The sequence below is a fragment of the Xyrauchen texanus genome, chromosome 8 (assembly GCF_025860055.1).
Source record: "Xyrauchen texanus isolate HMW12.3.18 chromosome 8, RBS_HiC_50CHRs, whole genome shotgun sequence".
Lineage (NCBI taxonomy): Eukaryota > Metazoa > Chordata > Actinopteri > Cypriniformes > Catostomidae > Xyrauchen > Xyrauchen texanus.
Window position 1 is genome coordinate 16762411 of NC_068283.1, and position 24109 is coordinate 16786519.

A 24109-nucleotide genomic window follows, 5' to 3' on the forward strand; every position below is an offset into this window, starting at 1 on the left:
TTTAAGTTGACTTGAGTTCCAGAAATTAACTGTTAATGAAAAGTGGACTGATATCCTATCACAACTAAAGTGAACACAAAAGAAAGCTGAATCCACTTAAGTTCAGACAAATGTGCAAAGAGAACTGCCTTCTGAAAACTGAAAGTTTTCACTGGAATCACTGTCAATTTTGTTGCAGCATTATCTAGTAGACTAGTTAACGATTAACGTTTTCTTAATAGGCTAGACATTTGAATAAATAATAGTTCTGTTTTATTCCCCCTGACCAACAGAGGCAGTGCTTAAGCACTAGTGGATTATCGCAGTGCCAGCCAGATAGGTCGATTCGGCCTCTTCGCTTTCTCGCCAAATATACAGTACTCTGCAAAGGTTTTAGGTACTTAAGATGTTTCAAAAAACATTTGTCTTAAGATGGTTATTTATTTCTTCAGCTTTTGTGTGTCAATATGAAAATACATTTTAGACTCCCAAACATTACTTTTGCAAATAGAAAAGGTTATATATGCAAGAGATAGCATTGCGCCCACAGAGCCCCCCCATTTAACATCGAGTCAGTCTGAGATTACATAAAGAGACAGAAGTAATTGAGACAGTCTAAATAGATAGAAGAACTGTGGTGAATTCTCCAAGAAGCTTGGGACATCCTATCTGCCAACAACCAATAAAAAACAGGTTTAGGAGAAATTGTGCTGTTTTAAAGGCAAAGGTGGCCACACCAAATATTGATTTAACTTTTTTAAGTTTACTGGACCTTGTATAATACTAATTGATAAATTAAAACTATATATGGCATTATTTTTGAAGGTATCCTCACTAGACAACATTTTTCACAAGTGCCTAAAACTTTTGCACAGTACTGTAGATAGGTAATGAATTATCATCATCGCACCATTAAGTGCAGCTTACCTGAGCAGTGAAGCTTCGTCCTCTCAAGCTGTGACAGAGCTTTTCTACATTTGTGTGATTTTGTTTGGTAAATTAATTTGTGTGGGATTGTTTCGTCTGTTGGTAACACTCTTAGCCTCACGGTACTATACGGTGGTTGGTGATTACCACTATGAAAAGTTACGGTTCTGTGCTAAATAATTTCTCTGCTGATTGTTGAATTCTATAAGTAATCACGGTAGATCAATAACAATGCATGCCTCATGGTAGATCAATAACACTGCAAGCCTCACGGTACAATCCAGCAGAAAGTGTTTTGTTGATCAATGAATATTATCCTATTATTCCTACGTTACAGTTTTATCTCGAAGGGGTTGACGGCAAATTAGTCCAATTTAGGCTGAGAGTGCTCTTACTACCTGCTTTATGCTGAGCTGTATAATGTGTCCGAATGTCCTCTTTCCTGACAATGGGCATATCTGTCCATCATGCTTGGGAATTCAGCATTTAAAAGATGCTCTCACAGACCAGAGTTTGCAATGCAGTTTGCTGCCAATGTCGGACAGACGGCTCTGTCTTGCCGAGTTGGATCCTAACTCATCCATTACACTTGCGCAGCATGAGCTAACTCCACTGTGCGCTCAGAAACGGCATGCTACTACAGCAACCCCTCAACAAAGAAGTCTGCAGCTAACATCGACCATTTGACTGATCTAAATCAGTTACGGATCTCTCTTCTGAAATGGCGGAAAGGAAGCATCTCCTTCAATTGCTTCAACCCTTTCCTCAAGCACCAGCGGTAGTAATCACACTGGAGAAATGTCCTAATGTCAGGATTTTGATGCTTTGTCTACATGTGCTTCCAACGAATTTTTCAGTGATCATGTGGAGTTGGATGATGTTACTGTGAACCCTGTGAATGTTCCTGTTGGTGATTTAACAGTGGCAGATTGTTCTAGTGGAGGTTCTGTTCATTCGTCAGAGAATGCTCCATCCTTTTCTGATGACACTCTGGCTGTACTCCAGGTGGCAGTGGCCCGGCTGGGCCATGATAAGGCACCTGCCCTAGCTGCCCAGTACAATGTTTTTTTCAGGCTGTCTTCTACATCAAATTCTTTTATGCCGCCATGTATGGATTTTTTAGCAGAATTTTCTAATGCACTTACGGGTTTGAGTGCCCATTCAAGGACTGCTCGTACACTAGCATCTATGGATGAAACTGATTCCATTAGTGTGGGACATGTGTCAGAGATAGAACAAGCTTTTGTGGCTTTGGTGGTGTCTCCTGACACAGAACTACGAGGTAATGTGCACTGTCCTAGTACATAATGTAGATGTAAGGATTCACTTTTGAAAAAGGCATACAAGTCAGCTGCCTATATAAACCGAGCGGAGAATACCATCTGTCAGTTACTCCTTGCTATCACCAGCATGTTGGAGTCAGCAAACACTGATCCCTCTGTTCACCAGTTTCTGCAACAGTTTCAAACAACAGTTTGCATTTGAGCCCCATCAGACATCATCATCGGATGATTGTTGTTTCAAACCGTTGCTTTCAGGCATTGACACTATGGAACCAGTGGGAGTTTCTTTCGACTGGAAGTACTCATGACTGATGCTTCCCTCAAGGGATGGGGGGCAACATGGAATCCAAGGGGCATGTGTGGCTGTTTGACTCCAGATCAGTCCACGAACCACATCGACCTGCTAGAGCTACGCATGTTTTACTTAGCTCTACAATATTTCTTACCGGTCCTGGCAGGTCTTCATGTGCTTGTTCGGTCTGACAACACCTCAACAGAGTTCAATCTCAACCATCAGGGTGGCACAAAGTCCCTCAGGTCCTTACTTCTCACTCACAAGATTCTTACCTGGTCACTGCCCCGGCTTGCATTGTTGAGGGTTGTTCACCTTCCAGGGTCAAGCAATCAGGTAGTCTTCACCAGGATGTAGTGCAGAGCATCTGGCAGCAGTTTTGGAAAGCAGAAGTAGATCTTTTTGCTTCAAAGGTGACCACTCACTCTCGCTTGTGGTTTTTAAGGAATGAGACATCCAGCCCATTGGGACAGGATGCAAATGGTCTCACAAATGGTCAAACTGCCTACTTTATGCATTCCCTCTTTTTCTGCTATTGTGGGAGACAGTACACGGGATCTTCTTGTTCAACCACAGAGTGATCCTAGTAGCACCTCGATGGCTGGCCAGGCCTTGGTTTCCCCTACTCTTGAAACTCTTGGTGGGCAGTCCATGGCAGCTTCCCCTCAGGAGGAATCTCCTCTCACAGCTGGACAGCGGTCTGGTACCCAGACACAGCTTGTCTGCATCTTTGGGTTTGGCCTCTGGGTCCAGCCTTCTTCTAACCGATTGTGAACCTGCTGTTGTTCACACTATTGCTAGAGGTAGAACTGCCTCTACACATCAGCTCTATGCCTCACGTTTGAATCTCTTCATGGTGCAGAGACCGTGGAGTTGATCCTATACACTGTGAAATTCCAAGGGTTTTTTCTCCCCTTTTCTCCCCAATTTGGAATGCCCAATTCCCAATGCACTCCAAGTCTTCATGGTGGTGTAGTGACTCGCCTCCAACCAGACGGCAGAAGATGATTCACAGTTTCCCCACATCTGAGACCGTCAATCTGCGCATCTTATCATTTAGCTTGTTAAGCATGTTACCGTGGAGCATGTTACTGTGGAGGCCCACGCTATTCTCTGCAGCATCCACACACAACTCACTATGTGCTTACCGAGAACAAGAACCACACATAACAGCGACCACAGGGAGGTTACCCCACGTGACTCTATCCTCCCTAGCAACCAGGCCAATTTGGTTGCTTATGAGACCTGGCTGGAGTCACTCAGCATGCCCTGGATTTGAACTTGTGACTCCAGGGATGGTAGTCAGTGTCAATACATGCTGAGCTACCCAGGCCCCCAGATTCCAGTTTCTTCCAACATCTTTTGGATGCAGGTAAGGCAGCCTCCACATTGAAGGTATATGTTGCGGCCATTTCTGCTTATCATGTTCCTGTTAGTGGTTCTTCCCTTGGTTCCCATACTCTTGTTGGCACTTTTTAAAGGGTGCAAGACGTTTAAGGCCAGCCCGCAATCCCCATTTTCCGGTGTGGGATTTGTCACTTGTGCTTGACTTCCTTTGCTCAACCCCGTTCGAGCCTTTACAGAATAGTGACCTTAAGTGGAGTTCCTTGAAAACTGCTTTTCTGTTGGCTTAGAAATGAGTTGGAGAGTCTGTTAATGAGTTATACATGCGTTGGTTGCAAGATGGATCCTGAGTTATCATTCGGCCTAACCCATCTTTTCTTCCAAAAGTCATTAGTCCTGAGTTTGTAAATCAGTCTATAGATCTGGCATCACGTCAGTGTTCATCTCAGTCTGATGATCTACGGGCTCACCCTTTGTGTCCTGTGCGAGACTTGAGGTGTAATGTGGATGCTACTGCCCACTTAAGACAGACAGATCAGCTATTTGTTTGATTATGGTGATGTGTGGAAGTGTGCTGCTCTGTCAAAGCAGAGATTGTCATACTGGATTGTGGAAGATATTACTCATACAAGACATACAAGAAAGCCCAGAAGCCTCTACCTGGAGTTATCTCTTGTCATTCTTCCAGGGCTGTTTCTACATCTCTTGGGCTGCCTTCTGAGGAGTTTCCATGGTGTATATATGTGCTGCTGCTACCTGGGCTTCTCCATGCACCTTTGCATGGTTTTACAAAGTACTGTAAATGTTGCTGCCCCCTATGCCATGAGTTCAGCAGTTTTTCAAGAGCAGCCTTGACCAATTTTCAGGTGAGTTGCATTCCGCATGATGATTTTAGTATGAGTCATCCACTAGAGCTTAAGCATCGCCTCTGGCAGTCAGGAGGAATGAAACAGAATGCTACTTACGAATGTAATTGTGGTTCTGTGAATTCCAGATGACCTGCAGATTTCTTGGTCACTCGGGAAGTGCGAGAAAGATGCTGAATTCCCAAGCATGATGTGCAGATATCATGAACATCATCAGGAAAGAGGACATTCAGACACATCCTACAGCTCAGCTGAAAGCCAGTAGCAAGAGTGCTGTCCACAATCTGACTAATTTGCCGTGAACCTCTTTGGATAAAACTGTAAGGTAGGAATATATCCACCGATCAACAAAACACTCGCTGCCAGATTGTACCGTGAGGCTTGCAGCAGTGAAATAATTCAGTTAGCGGAGAACCATATCTTTTCACAGCAGTAAACACCAAACGCATAGTACCGTGAGGCTAAGATGGTTACCAACAGACAAAGCAATCCCACTCAAATGGTGAAAAACTTACCAAACCGATGAAAAATATACAAACAGAAGAAAAATACAGTCCCACAAATGTAGAAAAGTACTGTCACAGCTTGAGAGGATGAAGCTTCGCTGCTCTGGTAAGCTGCACTTGATGGTGCGATGGTGATAATTAAGAACCTATTTATATTGGGCGAGAAAGCGAAAGAGACCAAATGCTGAGCTGCAGTGGCTTATCATCCTTAGAGCTCCACCTACGAAACCATGTGACTTTGTTGGTATATTCTCTCGACCTATCTGGCTGGTGCAGCTATAATATACTAGTGCTTAAGCACTGACTCTGACGGTCATCCAGAATTCACAGAACCACAGTTACATTCCTAACTAGCGTTTTCTGTCCACTCTTTTGTAATGAATTAAAGTTAGAGGTTTGTATTTCCAATTGATTACATTAACATGGACAACAGAAAGTGGCTTATTGTGAGAAAACAGCATTCTCATTTACATGCACTATATAACTGGCTCACTCTTTACTCCCGTATACATGCGGCTAGGTCAGCAAGCAGCTTTCTCCAAAGCAACGCAATTTTCCAGCAACACTTATGCACATAAAAATCATGGGATACAAGGAAGACTACACTATATTATTCTCTGTTGATTTGCTTTATTTCCAGATATTCCAGAGTTGTTGTTGTGTTTTGTTTCCTTCACTTACTATTAGAGATGCACAGATACCACTTTTTCTCATCCAATCCTATTCTAATATCTGAAACCTCAGTGTCTGTCGATACCGATCCAATACCAGTGAAGTTTTTTTTCATAATCAATTTATAATATCTATACCTCACTGAGTGATGCTAATTATATATAAAGAAACACAAACCTTTAACTACACATAATTTCAATATTAATGTACAAACCTTTAAGAAAAACTTTGTTAACTAGTCTACTGTATAATGCTGCAGCAAAATGAACATCAATTCAAGTCTAAATGATCAGTAGAAAAGGCAGCAATTTTTTTGTTGTTGTTGTTTTCATTCACAGTTATATTTTGGAACCCATTAAACTGAAAAATTTTTATAATTTGTAAAACAAATATTGTTATAATTTGTAAAAAAAAATATATATATATATATATATATATATATATATATATATATATATATATATATATATATATAATTATTATTATTGTTATTATTATTATTGACTTTTACATTTTTAAATAAAATAGTAATATATTTCAATCATGCACCTTTATCTTTAAAACCCTCAGGCTTTTATTTGGACATTCTGAACTCTCCAGGAAGTCCTGAATGTGTCTGTTTATAAGCAAGTTGACACTAGTTTAATTCACTTCTTGTTCAAATTCTTGTAAAGTGCACCTCATCATCGGATCGGTGCATCCCTACTTACTATCGAGGCCAGCAGCTGAATTTTAATGAAGTAGTGGGGTTTCCCCCTTACAAAGAAATTCGGTATTCCTCCAATGAACGAGAGCATACATGCGGATGGTAGGGACAGTCTGTATTTTACATTTGTGTATAAAAATGGGTATAGTTTAGAGTTTGATTATAATGTATAGTTTATAGTGTATACTGTCGAACGTGACTAACACACAGTATCAGATTTGGATCAGGCTTGTCGGACTGATACCTGATCCATCTAAAAACATCAGTATCGGATCGGTGCAGCCCTACTTACAAATAAGGCCAGCATCAGAATTTTGATGAAGTGGTGGGGTTTCCCTCTTACATAAAACTCATTTCCCCAATGAACGAGAGCATACATGATGATGTTAGGGACATTTGTGTATAAAAATGGGTATAGTTTATAGTGTGTATAGTGTATGTATTGGCTGATTTATAGAGTTCAGGTATTGGAATAGGGAGAATTATTTTTTTTATCAGTGCATCCCTAGATATGACATTTAAAAGAAAGGTAGGTCTCTGAAGGTGTCTGCACTGCTCAAATACATTTTCTTATAAGTTCAGGTTCAGCGCTGCATCTCTCTGCCCCTCACCACCACATCAGAATCCTGTCTGTATGCCAGCGCCTCAGCCAGGTGCAGGAACCCTGTACAAACTGATGACACAAGATGCAACTAAATAAACATGCAGTACAAGCTAAACCTAAAAACTACCAAACTGATGAGAATCTAGTGTTTTCTAACTTTAATCTACGAGTTTAAAGAATCATACAATGATCTAATATAGATGCGACCTGACCAGACTCACCATCTGTGATACGATGTTTGTGAGAGTACTGAGCTGCCAGAGATTTCAGATGGCTATGGAGTGGCCCCATCTTCACCACTGAGTTCTCCAACCAGGTAAACATCTGCAACACTGAATGAGAAGAGCAAGGAGAAACCAACATCTTGAGACACTAAACCCTGAATAACAAGAAAGTGAGTGAGCGACAGAGAGAGAAAGCTTTTGTTATGGTAATGAGCATGAAGGTATGAGTACAGTAGGTTTCATGCCTGGTAGAGATAGGGTTCGCGCAATGGGGGCAGGAGATTGTGTGGCTGTGGTGCATTGCCATGACAAGGGCCCCAGCATAGGCAGAGCTTAAAAGGGCTGCTAAAGCCTGTAGGAGTCGCCCAGCGGCTCCGCCCTGCTGGATGTGACCCTGACGTGCACGCAGCACTTCTGGGCCAGTGCCTGTTGCAGCGCTAATCCCAGAGGTTGGACTGGGGGAGGAGGCCAGAGGGGATCCACCTTCAATGGGAAGACATGAGGCAAAGAGAGAGAAGGTCTACCATTCAAAATCAGTTTAACTACAAAATCATCACCATCCCAGCAAACATGCCAGTGTGGGCCCACTGTGGGTAAGTGTGGGTTTTCTGTGAGACAGTGTGGGCAAGGGCAAACCCTTTGGGGCCCCATGTGGGCATTCTGTGGGCAAGCCCACTGTGGGCTTGCCTACAGAAAACCCACACGGCCCCCAGTGGGTTAGCCCATTCGGGGCCCATAGCAGTTTTGCCCATTTGGACCCACATGAGGATTTACTGTGGGCAACCCACATTTAGCATATAGTTAAAAATAGTTACATTTTTAGTTAAAAAATTGTTAAAAAGTTAAATATTTTATGTGGGTGTTTTTTTAATTGCTTGTCTTTATGGTTGCCAGATTTTGTCACAAACCCAGCTAATCTCATATGGTATAGCCTACAATTTTTTGGGTGGAAGATATAGTCCCATCCAATGATCATTAACATAGGCTGTAAAATAGATTAAATCAATTCCCATGATGTTTTTTTTTTATTACTATTTTGCTAAAATAAATGTTATTGTATCTGTTGTTATTAAAATATACAATTATAAACTCAATTATGCTCAAGAAACATTTCAGTTGTGCTGCTTAACATTTTTGTGGAACAATGATGTGGTAAGATTAAAAAAGACAGATATTCATATTTTTATTCATCAAGGATGCATTAAATTGATCAAAAGTGACAGAAGACATTTATAAAGTTACAAAAGATTTCTATTCAATAAATGCTTTAATAAAATTAATAAATGCTGTTTATTAAACTGAAAAAAAGTATACATTTCTACAAAAATGTTAAGCAGCAAAAACAGTTTTCAACATTGATCAATTGTAATAATATTTCACAATTTTTACTTTACTGTTTGATGAAATAAATGCAGCCTTGGTGAGCACAAGACTTCTTATAAAATCTTAACTTCATACATGTTTAGTAAAACTTATGTTAGGTAATTGACAAAAATAGCCTTGACTGCTGTCATGAATGGGCCTACATATATAGTATGAGAACTTAATATTTAAAGCCTAGTTTATGGGAGACAAAGAAGCAAACACAATTACGCCACCTCCACGAGTTTACCATTTAAAGAATTAACATGGATTATGGCAGTTAAAAAAAAAACACTAGACACTTGCAGGCTGGATAATTTAAATGTATTAATTTAATACATTAATTTAAATTTTTTTTTATTTTTCCTTGCGCCAGGTAGACATAAAAGGTAGGCTATATATATATAATAAATTAATATTGTAATATTATAATAAATTAATTTTTAAAATGGAGAATATCTGGTCAAATTGAAAATATTTCCAAATTTCACTAAATTAAATGTCAGTCATTTTTAAATACCAAGGAGTTGTTGTCATGGTGAAACCTCCAAACATTTGGTATCTCTGAAAAGCCCTGAATGTGCTCTTAAAGGACACCCAGAATGTCAAGTCAAGTCACCTTTATTTAAATAGTGCTTTTTACAATACAGATTGTTTTGCAGTTTTCATAGAGAGCATATGACATAATTTAGATATATTTTTAAGATTTAAAAATGCAGTTTTACAGATAGTTTTTCGAGTATTTAAAAGAATGTTGTGGTAGTGTCAAACGCAGCACTAAGATCTAGTAGCACTAATAGAGAGATACAACCACAATCGGATGATAAGAGCAAAGCATTTGTGACTAATGAGAGCTGTCTCAGTACTATGATACAGTCTAAATCCTGATTGAAAATCCTCACAGATACTATTTCTTTCTAAAAAGGAACATAGTTGTAAAGATACTGCCTTTTCTAGTATCTTTGACAGAAAAGGTAGATTCGAGATCGGCCTTTAATTGACTAATTCTGTAGGATCAAGTTGCGTTTTTTTAACAAGCGTTTTAATCATAGCCAGGTTAAAAGTTTTTGGTATGTATCCTAATGACAAAGATGAATTAATGATATTAAGAAGAGGATCTATGACATCTGGAAGCATCTCTTTCAATAGTTTAGTTGGTATAGGGTCTAACATGCATGTTGTCGATTTAGATGATTTAACAAGTTTATAAAATTCACCCTCTCCTATAGCAATGAATGAGCCGCCATGTTGTCAAAGAAATTCACTAAAATTCACTAAAATATTATTTACATAAACGTTTTATGTAAATCAGACCCGTCGCCAGACCTCAGTCTTAAGGGGGGCATATGAAATGCATGGGAGGGCACAATTATTATTAGCCTACAGTATATTTATAATAATCGTATACTCTAGTTGCGCAGCACGTAATCATCACATTAAACATGACCAACAGCAATATGACCAGGTAGCCAGTAGCCTACACAACATTACATAGAAGCAATGTTATGACTATAAAACACTTGACTTTACAACATATTAGATGTAACACCAGAAGCATCTCTTAAACATTGCATTTTAAAGCAGTCAACAGAGGGATATGCATTGCCATGAGACACACACACACACACACACACACACACACATGCACGCACGCACGCTCCGAGACATTGAACCTACCGGTACTTTGAGTGGAGGCAGCGCTATTGGTGGGCTTTTCAACCACTTAGGGCCTACGGATATCCATGACGAACTGAAGCGAGTAAAGGTCCTTGCAGACTGATTACGAAATTCGCATCCGGAATTTTACCACGTTAAAAAATAAATACAACCTCATGTTTAGTCAATCACGCTTACACACTGCCTCCGAAACTTTCGTCCGTCATAAAAAATTTCGGATCGGGTTCAATTTTCTGCGTTTTTCGCATCCGTAGCAAGCATTTTGAATGGTTTTGACAATTCAGAGCCACCAAATCACGAATGCGAAAAACAAATTTCGGACTCAGTGTGCAAGAAGCTTAAGCCAGCGAAAACTCATCCATCTACAAAAATGCGCGGTAACTGTTGAGCGGCTACGCTGACGTAGGCTATGTCACGTACGTAGCCTAAATTTCTTTTTAGTAAGGCCGTGATAGGCTGTTGCAGTGTAGATTTCCATCAGTCAAACAAAATCATACCATTGTTTCTTTATATTTTTAATGTTTTAATGATAAAGAATGCAACATTAATGCAACACAAAATTAGCAACTATGATAATATAAAATTAAAATTAAAGTTATTTTTTAAAGAGATCGGTACGGGGGGGCACAAGCATTTCTGGGGTGGGCCCGGCACCCTATGGCCCGCCCATAGCGACGGGTGTGATGTAAATGTTTGTGCTTCAATTCTTATAGAAACATGGCACAATTGGGAGGTGTGAGTTCTGTTACCAAATGGAGGCGTGTCCAGAATATACTTCACAAGCTCCATGCTCCACAAAAAAAATGACACTGACACTCCAGTGGCAAGTCCCAAGGAATCTCTTATGCCAAATGAACCAACATGTGATGAAGACATGATCTGTGATAACAACACAGACAACAACATTGACCTTGACAATGACAGTAACATTGATGATGATGACAGATTCACTGACTGTCTCAGCAAATTCAGTGAGGAAGAAGATTTTTTCAGTGACACACCTGACACTGGCAACTTTGAGGACTTGCCAGATGAACTGCGTCAATGGGTTGTAGAGTCTGGCGTGACACAAAATGCAGCCGACAGCCTACTTAAAATTTTAAACAAACACATCCCCTCACTCCCAAAATGTATACGAACTTTAATGAAAACATCACATTCGCATAAGGTGAAACTATTTGATGGTGGGGAATATGTCCATTTTGGAATATTGGAACATTTGCTCCAAAAGAGAGATGGATTGTTGTCACAAACTGACACAATCAAATTGCAGGTGAATGTAGATGGACTGCCATTATTTAAAAGCTCTCAGAAGCAACTTTGGCCAATTTTAGGAAAATTTCCTTTTGAAAAGAATCCATTTGTTATAGGTGTCTTTTGTGGAAACAACAAACCACACAATCCAAACCAATATCTTCAAGACTTTGCTGAGGAGGTTTCCACTCTAGAACAAGGTTTCACTGTCGATGAGAGGATGTTTCATCTGTCCCTGGACTGCTTTATTTGCGATGCTCCAGCACGATCATTCTTAAAGCAAACAAAGGGACATGGAGGCTATAGTGGTTGCGATCGCTGCACGCAGGAGGGATCTTATGTGGGACGAAAAATGACGTTTCCCGAAACACATGCCACCCGGAGAACAGATGATACATTTGCTGAACTTCGTGATGAAAATCATCACAGAGGTCACTCAATACTCACCACATTACGTTTGGGAATGGTCACACAATTCGTGCTGGACTATATGCATGTTGTTTGTCTTGGTGTGACAAGGAAGATGCTTAACTTTTGGACCAAAGGCGACCTGAAATACAGACAGAGCTCCCTTAAGATAAAAGCCATCTCAGAAAAACTTGTAGGGATGTCAAAGCACATACCTTCTGAGTTCGCGCGAAAGCCAAGGTCACTCTCGGAATTGGATCGTTGGAAAGCTACAGAGTTTAGGCAGTTTCTCCTGTACACTGGTCCAGTAGTACTGAAAGATGTTCTCCCAACTCCACTTTACAACAACTTTCTTTCACTGTCCATCAGCATCTATTTGATGCTTTCTCCAACCCTGTGTGGCCATTACTGCAATTATGCAGATAACCTGATTAGGTACTTCCTTGAACAGTTTGGGACCTTGTATGGGGTTGAGGAGATGGTCTACAATGTCCACTCTGTGTCATCTGGCAGATGATGTGAGGAGGTTTGGTCCCTTAGACTGTGTGTCTGCATTTTGCTTCGAAAACTTCCTGGGCCAGCTTAAAAGAAAGATCAGAAAACCACAACACATTCTCCAACAAATGACACGTGTTGTTGAGAGACAGTCCACACAGAACAAGTCCACGTACCAACCAGATAAACCCAAACTCGGTGGAAATAACTCAAATGGCCCAACAGTGCAAGACGGTGCATCAAGACTGCAATACAAAAGGGTCACACTTGAAAATGCTACAATAAAATGTAGGACAGGAGACAACTGCGTGATGATTGGTGGACAACTTGGCTTGGTTGAGAACATTTTGCATGACACCACCACAGAAGAAACTTTCATTCTGCTGAGAAAGTTTCTGGATCTGGCCCCACTGTACACAGAGCCAATGATTTCTACAGATATTGGCATCTACACAGCTTGTGAGCTTGCTGCAGAGGTTAAACTGTACAAGCTTTCTGATATTGAGGCAAAATATGTTTTGCTTCCATTTGGTTTTAAATGTGCAGAAACCCCGTTGCTACATTTATATTAAAGCTTCAATTCAATCAGTTCTACTACACGTTGGACCTCAAGTGATTCTGTCAACAACAACAACAACAACAACAAAAACAATACAAAAAGATTCAATTGAAAGAGAAACAGACTATAATGTACATAGTTCTACAAAACATTTTACATAAATCTCAGTTACTTGGCATATGTACTGCATCAACACAAGATGCCAAACTACACTGGTTTAAAAAGCAAGTTGGTATTTATCAGAAGTAATTATATTTTTACACATTTTTCATTTTAACACAATATTAACCATTCTAATTAATTCTTATCTTTTCTTTAATGCATAAGATGAACTCACCATTTTTCCATGTCGTGGATTTCTTGGAACGGGGAGAGGTGGAAGTATTAAGCAGTAGGTGGATGGCTGGTGAGGATGCTTGCTATTGGCCACCTTATAAATTTCCTAATTATATAAAAAGAGCTCAGCTGCAACATGAAAAACCAGGAGCGGACTCGGAAACATACAAAGTCTGCTCACTGTACAAAACAAGTAAGTCATTTAGAAAATGTTGCTATACATTTCAGACACAGTCATTGTTTGTTCCGCGAAAATAGTTCCAAAATAACGCCACAGCCGGACGGTTGCGCGCCTGCGCCTCCAGACAATAGAGTGGTGCGAAGAGTTTGAATTTGAACGATTCAGTGAGTCACTCCTTAACACAGTCATGACGCCACTTTTGAGGTTTTTGATTCACATTTGTCAACATTTCATATCCCTATCCTAAACGTTATATTTTAAACATCCATATCAAAACATTTTAAACTGCATAAGCAATTTTGTGTGAATACGTCTAAATCACTTCAGATGCTGTCGTCGATGGCTGCTCTAAATGTAAAGCATTTGTGTATCTTTAGAAGTCAAGGAATTCACAGACAGCTGTTAATTCATCGATAATAGATTTGTTGTGTAATAGAACTTTGTGACTATTTGTTGAAAGTCTAAAAAACTTTTAAGATTTAGTTTCACCTTGTGTATCTAAGGGTCCCTTAAGAATTTTTAATTTGTAGAAATGTAATGACAAATGTTCAGCTTATGATAGCTCACAGAGTCCTTGTTCATTGTTATGTAGCAGATTTTGAGAAAGCCAGACAGAAGGCCAAAAAGGCTGAGACATCCTCCTGTCTCAATTCAGAAACTGACAGCATGCTAGGAAAATTTAATCGCAAAAGGAAGTAAGTTTTTTTTCGCATTGATTATAAAACTTACACAGGAGAAAGAAGTACCCAGAGTGAGAATGTAGAGTGTGAAATTTCAGATTACAAAAATCTAGGATTAAAGGTGACTTTGTAACTATGTGACTTTTATTTACACCAGACCAAACTCACAGTACCTTGATCAGGGCCACTCTTCTGAAGAAGAAATTATTAAAAGAAGAAAGGGCTCTGTACCGTTTCCACCATCCCCACCGTCCCCACTGCTGTTGACACCATTTCAACAAATTTCACCAGCCCTGCCCATTCCCCCTGCACCACCAGGACCAGTTCTGTCAGGTCTGTCATGAAGGCAGACAATTACACGTAAGCACTAATTTCAGGTTTTTACATCTCATGAAAAGTGGATATTGTTGTATTAGTTGCACAAGTTCAAGTATACAAATTATGTTACACAATAATTGTAAATTAACAGTACATTCATGAGTACAATGAGTTTGTTACTTTTTTCAAGATTTCATATTTTCTCTGTCTCACTGTTTCCTTGTCTGTCTGTCTGCCTCTCTCTCTCTCCAACAACAGAACATCACATCATTTCTCAGTTAGAACACCTGAAAGGAGAGGTTGCTGTCATAAAGCAATTACTATTTAAGCTTACCAAACAGAGCTCTCTGGATGCAAACCTGCCAGAGGGTGTCCATTTGCCTCTGAAAAACATGATGGACATTCAAAATGTAGAAAGCAAACTGAAAGATGAGGCGTGCTACAGTGCAATGGTACACTTGGTTTTATTAAATATTTGGTATTTAACACCTCTTTAAAAGCCTGCTAAATTAATAAATGCATTTAAATAAATAAAGTTTTGTACTTTTTCACTACAGTTTCAGTATAGCTGTACTGTGAATATACTAATGTGTTACTGCTTTAATTTAGGCAAAGTATCTGGCAACAGTTGGAGGTACAAGCCCAACCTCCAACACCAGACATATCCTGGTCTGCATGCTGACCACCTCACTTGCCCAGCAACTGTGCTGGAAGGGCTCTGGCCAGAAGATGGCCTTTGGGCAGATGTTGGTCTGCAAAGCAGTTATAGGTACAGTATATAATGTTTATATGTGATAAGCCCGTATAACAGGAATAAAAATGAAAAAAATAAATAAATGGGAAGGAAAAATCAGTAGTCAGGTGTAAATGTACAGTAAATGAACAATGTTTGATCTATCTCCATGTTTCCTGTAGCCAGTAATCCTCGTCAAAGTGCAAAGGAGGTTGAAATGGTGTAACAGTACTTGAACAACCCTTATTTTGTTTTTAACATTTGTATTTCAATTGATCCTTTCTCACTTAGATGCTGTGACAAAAAGCAGACAAGCCACTGCATGCGAGGTGGAAGCGTCCATAAAAACGTGGCTCCGTAATGCAAGGGACAGAGATGGGGGAAGGCAAGGAAGGGCCAGAACTGCAGTGAGGGAAATACCTACTGAGGGGATTGGTTTTTAATTTACTTTCATATGTGTTTTAAGTATTCTGTGGTTCTGTTTTTGTGTGTTTATTGCTGTTTTAAACTGCTCTATTGCTTTTTTTATTGCTGGTTAAAAATAAATCTCAATGTATTATTATTAATTATAATTATTATTAATGTCTGTAAATAAATTATTTAGAAAAAAAAACATGACCCTCGATTTATTGCTGCTACCTTTAACAAGTGCAATTGTTCTGTATATAGTAAAGTACCCACACTCCGTGTGCTCAAACTTTGCACCTACACCCACAGTGTGCCCACATCCAGCCCACATGAGGGCCCACTCTAATTTGGGCTGTCCCACTAGGGCACCACCTGGACCCCATAGTGTGGGGCCCACGCGTGCCCCACATTTCACGCCGGTATTTGGGCCCACAATAGGCTGCCCACATGGGCCCCTAAGGGGTTTGCAGTGGGCACACAACTGGCCCCAATGGGGGCCCACTCTACTTACTGTGGGCCTGCCCACAGTCAGCCCACACTTTGGGGTGTACCATTGGGGCCCCACCTGGGTCCCACAGTGTGGTGCCCACACGTGCCCCGCATTTCGCGCCGGTATCTGGGCCCACAGTGGGCTGCCCGCAATGGCCCCATTCGGGCCCCAATGGAGCATGTTTGCTGGGATAACAAACTTAAAAGGATATTCTTGACACTTATCTTGACACTTAAGTATCAATGGGTTATTTTTATTTTTGCGTCTTTTATTTACAGAGAGTGACAGGAAATTAGTCAGAAAGAGTCGGAATGTGATCGGCACACATTTGCAGGTCAGACTCAAACCTGCATGAGCACAGCAGCACAGGTGCTCCACACGCGCTACGTTTTTGTGGTAATGTGCTCAACAAGCCATGTGATAAAATGTGCAGATTGAGGCAAATGAGAGTCTTCCTCTGCCACCTGGATTGAGGCACTACACCACCACGGGGACTTCTAAATATAGTGCATTGAGAATTGGGCATTCCAAATTGGGGAGGAAAAGCAAGAAGAAAAAAAACCCCTAAAATGTCTGAACAAATTACATTTTAAACAATTTTACATCTCAAATTATCCATGAGATTTAACAGAAGAATTAACTTTAAACCCTCCAAATATTGGCCACATTCACTTCCATTGTAAGTGCCTCACTGTAACCTCGATTTTTTATTTTTTTTTTAAAGAAAAGGAGGGACGAGTCAAAATAAATTTTTGAGGTAATTAACATTATGCCACAAACGCTGTTAATGAGCTTAACTTGTACTGAACCTGGAATGTTGCTTTAAAATATTTCTTACACACTGAATGATTAAAGATTGCAGTGCAGAGTGAACTCAAAGGCCCCTACTCTTGTCCATGATATTCTGTTCCAGTGTCTGGGGGTCCTGGGACACTGCCTGGTCCAGATAATGCAGTAGTTTGCTCATGCTGGAGACAGGGATCCCGAATAACTGAACAAACAAAAGCAGCTGCTGCGGCTCCAGATCCTGCACGGCTGAGAAGACAGAGAAAATATTCTTATTCACACGTATACTACCTCTCATCAGCCAACTATTTTGTTCCTAAAAAGACTGACATGATATTTCAGAAGTTGATACCAAGTATTTCTATGCATGACCACAATATTTTGCCACCTGCATGTTGAATTAAACTGGTACTACCAATACCACATAGAAAAACTTAACTTGTTATAATTGCTTCTATTTAGAATCACCTTGAGTATCAATCGGCCGTTATTCTGACTTCGGCCGTTTGGTTTCTTGAGGGTGCTGAATTTCGATTTTAAACGACCAGTCACGGTTTGCTTTGTTGTTATGTGCAATCCTGTTACTACAATAATAGACCGGTGTACAACACAATGTCATTTAAACAGCATGCATATCAGAGCCGTGGCAAACGCGTTTGAGCTCATAATGCTAAAGTGCTCTCCCTCTCTCTCCTCAACAGTTCCCTGTAAATTTGAACTGACTTGTCTAATGATAAAAAGACAAATATCAATAAAGCTAATATCATATATCGTCTGCAAATATGTGCATATCTCGTTTAAACAAGAATTAATTAAAACTGACTGAATACTATTCACGTGATGGTAAAAGTGCTTCACGTGTGCTATAAGAACATGTATTATTCACTATGCATGCACTGTGTGTACATTGGGTTTGATTTTTTTTGAAAATGCTAACGTGGACATTCTGTTCTGTCTGACAGTTATTTACTTCAAATATATTCACAATTTCTTCATGTGCATATAAATTACTAAAATTGGATGACTAAACAGAAATCTGAAGAAACTGCTATCTATCATTTAAAATGCAATATAATTTTTTGGTTTTGTGTGAAATTGAGTAAATATAGTGCTAAATAAGTGTTTATTATTTATTTTTTAAGCAATTTTATGTTTGTTATTTACTATATTAAATTGTGTGATATATCACCATTGTATCGGCCTGCCGGCCACCCTGCTCTCTGGATATCGGCATCGGCAATTAAAAACTGCCTATCGGCTCTGCTTCTGCTGCCTCTGACAAGAGAGAGAGAAACCCAGCAAACATTTTAAAAAGGACATATGGACAACCATATCATGGGTTTTTCTTTCCTTTTTATGTAATGTGTAGACATAATCAAACATTTACAAAACAAAGTTCCCTATCCAGTCTAGCAAACATTTATTGAGATTATATTATATTTGGCAGGCATCATGTTGTGTAAGCACCTTATACATTTATACATCAAAGGCATCCATTTATAGCAACTTAGTCCACCCCGATGAACCTCAGCATGGCCGATGCCAGCACAGAGGTCAGCCAGTTATAACAGATGACAATTAAATATAGAAGTCTTAAAGGTAAAGCAGCAAAAACAGCCTTGAATTGATTCTAAGATTCACAGAGGCTGGAAAATGGTTGTGTAAACTGAAATAATTGGTGCACAGAACCTTGACTAACATAATATGTGGATTTACACTCACCGAGCACCTGTACATCTACTTATTTATCTGATTATCTAATCAGCCAATCATGTGGCAGCAGTGCAATGCGTAAAATAATGCAGATACAGGTCAGGAGCTTCCGTTAATGTTCACATTATTCATCAGAATGGAGAAAAAAATTTATCTCAGTGATTTTGACCATGGAATGATTTGTGGTGCCAAACAGGTTTGAGTATTTGGAATGGTGCGAAAAACAAAAAACATCCAGTGAGCAGCAGTTCTGCAGATGGAAACGCCTTGACGAAAGAGGCTAGACTGCTTCGAGTTCACAGAATGGCTACGGTAACTCAGATGACCACTCCGTACAATTGTAATGAGCAGAATAAAATCTCAGAATACACAACATGTCAACCTCGATGCGGATGGGCAACAACAGCAGAAGGAACACGGATGAAAGTTTTCCTAATAAAGTGCTCAGTGAGTGTATCTATGGCCCTTTTCTTCACTCTCTGCTCTTTGCTTTCTCCTTCCTCCTCATCATCAACAGAAGACACATCATCTGCAGTGTCGTGGAGGAGGAATTCGCACAGGCACTGTACAGGCAAAACATCCAAGGACCCTTCGCTGGACTATACGACATCAGCCAGCCATGGCATAGACTAAGAGGAGGCCTGGTTGGGGAAAAAAAATGTGACAGCTTAACATGGCTGTAACTCTGCAAGCAAGTTATTTCAGAGCAAGTTTATGAGTGTGTGTGCTTGCTTGTCTCTGGATAATATTGCGCAGGAAGTCAGGGTTATGGCTTCGGCACAGCAGATGCCCCAGGAGTAAGGATTGGTTCAAACCTTCACTTGCTCCAGTACGAGAGGAGGCGGTCTGCGCGGGTCACCCCTGAACGTACAGTAAAAGGAAACCAAATAAAGTGTCAGTTTCTTTAAAAATAGTCCATTTCCAGGCTGAACTCACAAATACCAGTTTTTAGCCAATTAAATATTTTAGAGCTAAAAATAAAAATGCACATTCGTTATAAAATAATCTCAATGACTCATCCAGGTAGGGCTGCACCATTATGACAAAAATTATAATTGCTGATTATTTCCTTTGATATTGTAATTGTGATCCTTTGATATTGTCATTGTGATCATACATTTCAATATATAGAACTTACATTAAAGTTCTTATTTTCTTTGGGGCAGCTGCATGTCATATTCTTTAAGTAGGCTATGCATAAAAACAAGCTGATAATTGTGTTCCTAAATTGCATTAATATTTTAATTGCAACAAAGTTTTACTTACATTTGGAATAAATTATACACAGTATAACACAGCTAATTTGCCGTTGCATTCATGCACACAATGGTACAAAAAATATTTTTGTAAATAGAAAATTTTGGTGACCTAGAAATGTCCTGAGATTTGCAGGTTTTCCAGCAACACAGGAGCCCTGCAATAGCTGACCTGCATTAGTGAACTCAATGGTGTTATCTCAAATACTATGGTAGCAAACAGGAAGTCATACTTTGGGTCAAGGCTGGAGAGCTGAGACAGCAGGAGGCTATTGTCCTCAGTCATGGTCTGCTTGGTGGAGGCTGCTGCCAAATGGCTCTAAAAGGCCAGGATCTCCTTCCTTCTGAGATATCTGCAGTTCCCGGTTGATCATGTCAGTTTTGGTCTCCTCGTCGGCCACCGTGCAAGGAGTGTAGAAGTAGTTACTGAGAAAAAAGCAAAACACAGTCAAGGTTGTTAAAATATTTGTAAACCCACATTTGTATCTGCTGTAATATCCAGAATGCTTACTTTGTCATAACCATCTCCATGAGCATTTTCAGAGTGGGGTAACCATCCCAGGCTGCCAAACCTGAAACCAGCAACAGCATCAGTCAGCGATCTAATGTCGCTTAAATGTGATGTTATTATGAAACACAACAATTGCGTCATTTATGGCTTTATTGTTTTTCTGAGGGCTGAAGGCTGCCACCACAAGCAGCAGGAGCCAGGCCTTCCAGTAAAGTGTTGATATGGCTAGATTTGGAGGTTGATACCTATCATGGAACATTTAATAAGTCATTTCACCCCCTTTGAAATCAAAACAGCCCACAAACAGAGTAATGGATGCCAGGAGCTCTAACCACAAAGTACGCTTAAACTTCAAATGCTAATCGTCCATGACGCTCAGTAATTATTTTGCAATACAAAGCTCTTGAATCACTGAAACATTAAACAGAAAAACAAGAAGGGATAAACTGGGTGAAAGGCAATGGCTGTACCCTGCAGGGAGCTGGATGTTTTCTGGGTGATGGTATGTGCAAAAGGTTCAGAACAGCATCAATGATTTGGATCCTCTCGCAACACTTCCAGGTCTAGAGATGATGCAAAAAGACAAACATCAGCATACAACCAGGGTTAAAGCAGTGTTATAATGTTATATGACACACCAGGAGTGCTATATCTTACCATCAGACAGTTGGGCCCAGGGGTAGATCACGAGACAGACCGATCACCAAAATGCACATCAGTGTGTCCTCAGAGGAACCTCAGAGCAGAGTTGGAGAAAGAAACTGATAGAGAAGAGAGATACTTCAGTTTCAGATAGAGAGTAGAAGTAATTGCTATTTGCCAATAAATATTTTTTCTGAGAGATAGCCAAAGATCATCTCTTACTTTTTGTCACTTTCAGGTGGCCAGTTGTCCCATTTGTAATATGTCTCAGGCTGCTCTGTGAAAAGCACCTTGTGAAGGCTGCCAAAACAACCAAAAATATCATTAAAATAACCTTTAGCATTTTTAACAGACTAATATAACAAATGTTAAAGGTGCACTAAGTATTTTTTTCCTCATTAAAACATTTTACTCCTAAAGAAATTAATTGTAATTTAAAACAATATGTATAAAATCATCACCATTCACATGAGATCAGGATTCTAGTCATGTTAGTAACCTTATAAAATCCGTTTTATTCTATATGGAGAGGGTCTCCTCAAGGAGGGTGCAATGATATGATCACATGACCAGCCAAATTCTAATCACTTAATCGCAGTAAACGTTCTGTTATTGGACACATTCACTCGTGGATTAAAGTAAACATGGCTGACTGTGATTAGTGAATTTCTACAATGGCATCTGTACCTGAAAACTATTGATTTAGCACAATACTGCATTCATGCCCCTTGGTGTCAGCGGAAGTCCAAGATGACGCAAACAAAAAAGTTGCTGAGTGCACTTTCTTTAAAGGGATAGTTCACCCAAAAATGAAAATTCTCTCGTCATTTGCTCACCCTCATGCCATCCTAGATGTGTGCGACTTTCTTTCTTTTCATTTTCAGAATATCTAATCTCTGTAGGGCCATACAATGCAAGTGAATGGGGATCAGAACACAAACACACAACACCGCTGAACACAAACAAAACATTTTAGAAGAATATCTCAGCTCTGTAGGTCTATACGCACTGTATAGGGGTCTAAAATTTTGAATCTCAAAAAGCATATAAAGGTAGCATTAAAATAATCAATATGATACATTTTTACTCTAAATCTCCACTTTCAAACAGCCCGCCTAAGCTCTCCTCTCTCCAAAGAATTGTTCTTCTTGTGTTTTTGGTGATTCACATTCTTTGTGCATTATCACCAACTACTGGGCAGGGAGGGGAATTTATTGTAAAAAGGACTTAAATAATATCTCTTTTTCACCCGACCTATCATTTCTCTTCTGAAGACATGGATTAAATCACTGGAGTCGTATACTTTATTGCTTAATGTATGTGCTTTTTGAGCATCAAAGATTTTGAACCTGTTGACTTGCATTGTTTGGACCTACAGAGCTGGAATATTCTTCTAAAAATCTTAATTTGAAAGAAAGAAAGCCATGCAAATCTGGGATGGCTTGAGGGTGAGTAAATGATGAGAGAATTTTACTTTTTGGTTGAACTATTCATTTAAGCATTAACACTCACTTTGACAAATATCTCAGGCCAATTTTCATCTTCCTCATAGGCAGCCATCAAAAGGTTGCAGGCCAGAATGGACACCAGGTTGTTCCCTTTGGCCTTGAAGTTAATGGAGGCATCAAGGCGGAGCAAACTGCAGAGAGCCTGAACAAAGAAAGGCCAGAAACACGAGGCTGAGGTAGAGGGTCATGGTCCGGTTCATCTTCAGTTGTTTGACCTCCCCGCAGAGCACACCCTCAATACGATCGTCATTGCATTCTGCTTCTGCTGCCTCAATCTCATCCAGAAGAATGGCAGGGGAGACTGCAACACAAGCAAACATTGATCACATTATAATTCACATTATGGGTAAAAACAAAGTATTTCACTAAACTCTATTGGACTAGGGCTGTCAAAAGTAACCGTACTTCTTTACCCAGTCCTTTGACAACATCACAAGTACAGAGTACTGACTGAATTCAAAATTCAAATGGTCTGACTTACAGGTGCTTGCTTTCAAACTCTGACATGTGTATTTGTGTGCAGGCCCTGTGAAGACCACTCACAGTACAGTGTGCATGAAGGGTCAAATGAGTCTTGGCAAGGTGCTAATGTCAACACAGTGGCTACGTTTACACGTACACCAATACTCTGATTATTGCAATAATCAGAGTATAAGAAATAATTAGATTAATATGTTTAAATTCTTCAATCCAGTTTACATGTTACTTGCCAATACTCTGATTATTCACTTAAAATGTTGATGTTTCAATGCTTTTTTATAAAATAATATTACAAAAAAACATCTTGTTGCAAATATGTATCTTTAAATACAGCTTGGCATAAGGAAATTTAGTCAGTCATGTTGTGAGTCTTTTTGAAAGATTTATTAAAAGAACCGGTAAATAAGAGTCATTTTCCACTACACTGGTTGCTCTGTCTGTTTTGATTCACTATAAAAGAATCGGTTCATAAGAGTCATTTGTTTGTGGATTACACTGGTTGCTCTGTCTGTTTTGATTCACTATAAAAGAATCGGTTCATAAGAGTCATTTGTTTGTGGATTACACTGGTTGCTCTGTCTGTTTTGATTCACTATAAAAGAATGGGTTCATAAGAGTAATTTGTTTGTTGGATTACACTGGTTGCTCTGTCTGTTTTCATTCCACTATAAAAGAATCGGTTCATAGGAGTAATTTGTTTGTTGGATTTCACTGGTTGCTCTGTCGGTTTTGAATCACTAAAAATAATCGGTACATAAGAGTCACTTGTTTGTGAATCGGAATATGTGTGCTGGATGTTGCTGTGTTCCGCCCGCGAGGACAAACTTATTTGAAAGATGTACTTGCCATTTGTGGTATACAGTCTTTTTATCTCACCAGCATTCAATTTAGACTGCAAATTAACATTTA

At 39.6% G+C, this 24109-nt stretch overlaps 1 pseudogene; it reads right to left on the reverse strand.

The window, feature by feature from the left end:
- Positions 1 to 24109, reverse strand: part of LOC127648101 (integrator complex subunit 1-like) — a 42942-nt pseudogene that overhangs the window by 17557 nt on the left and 1276 nt on the right.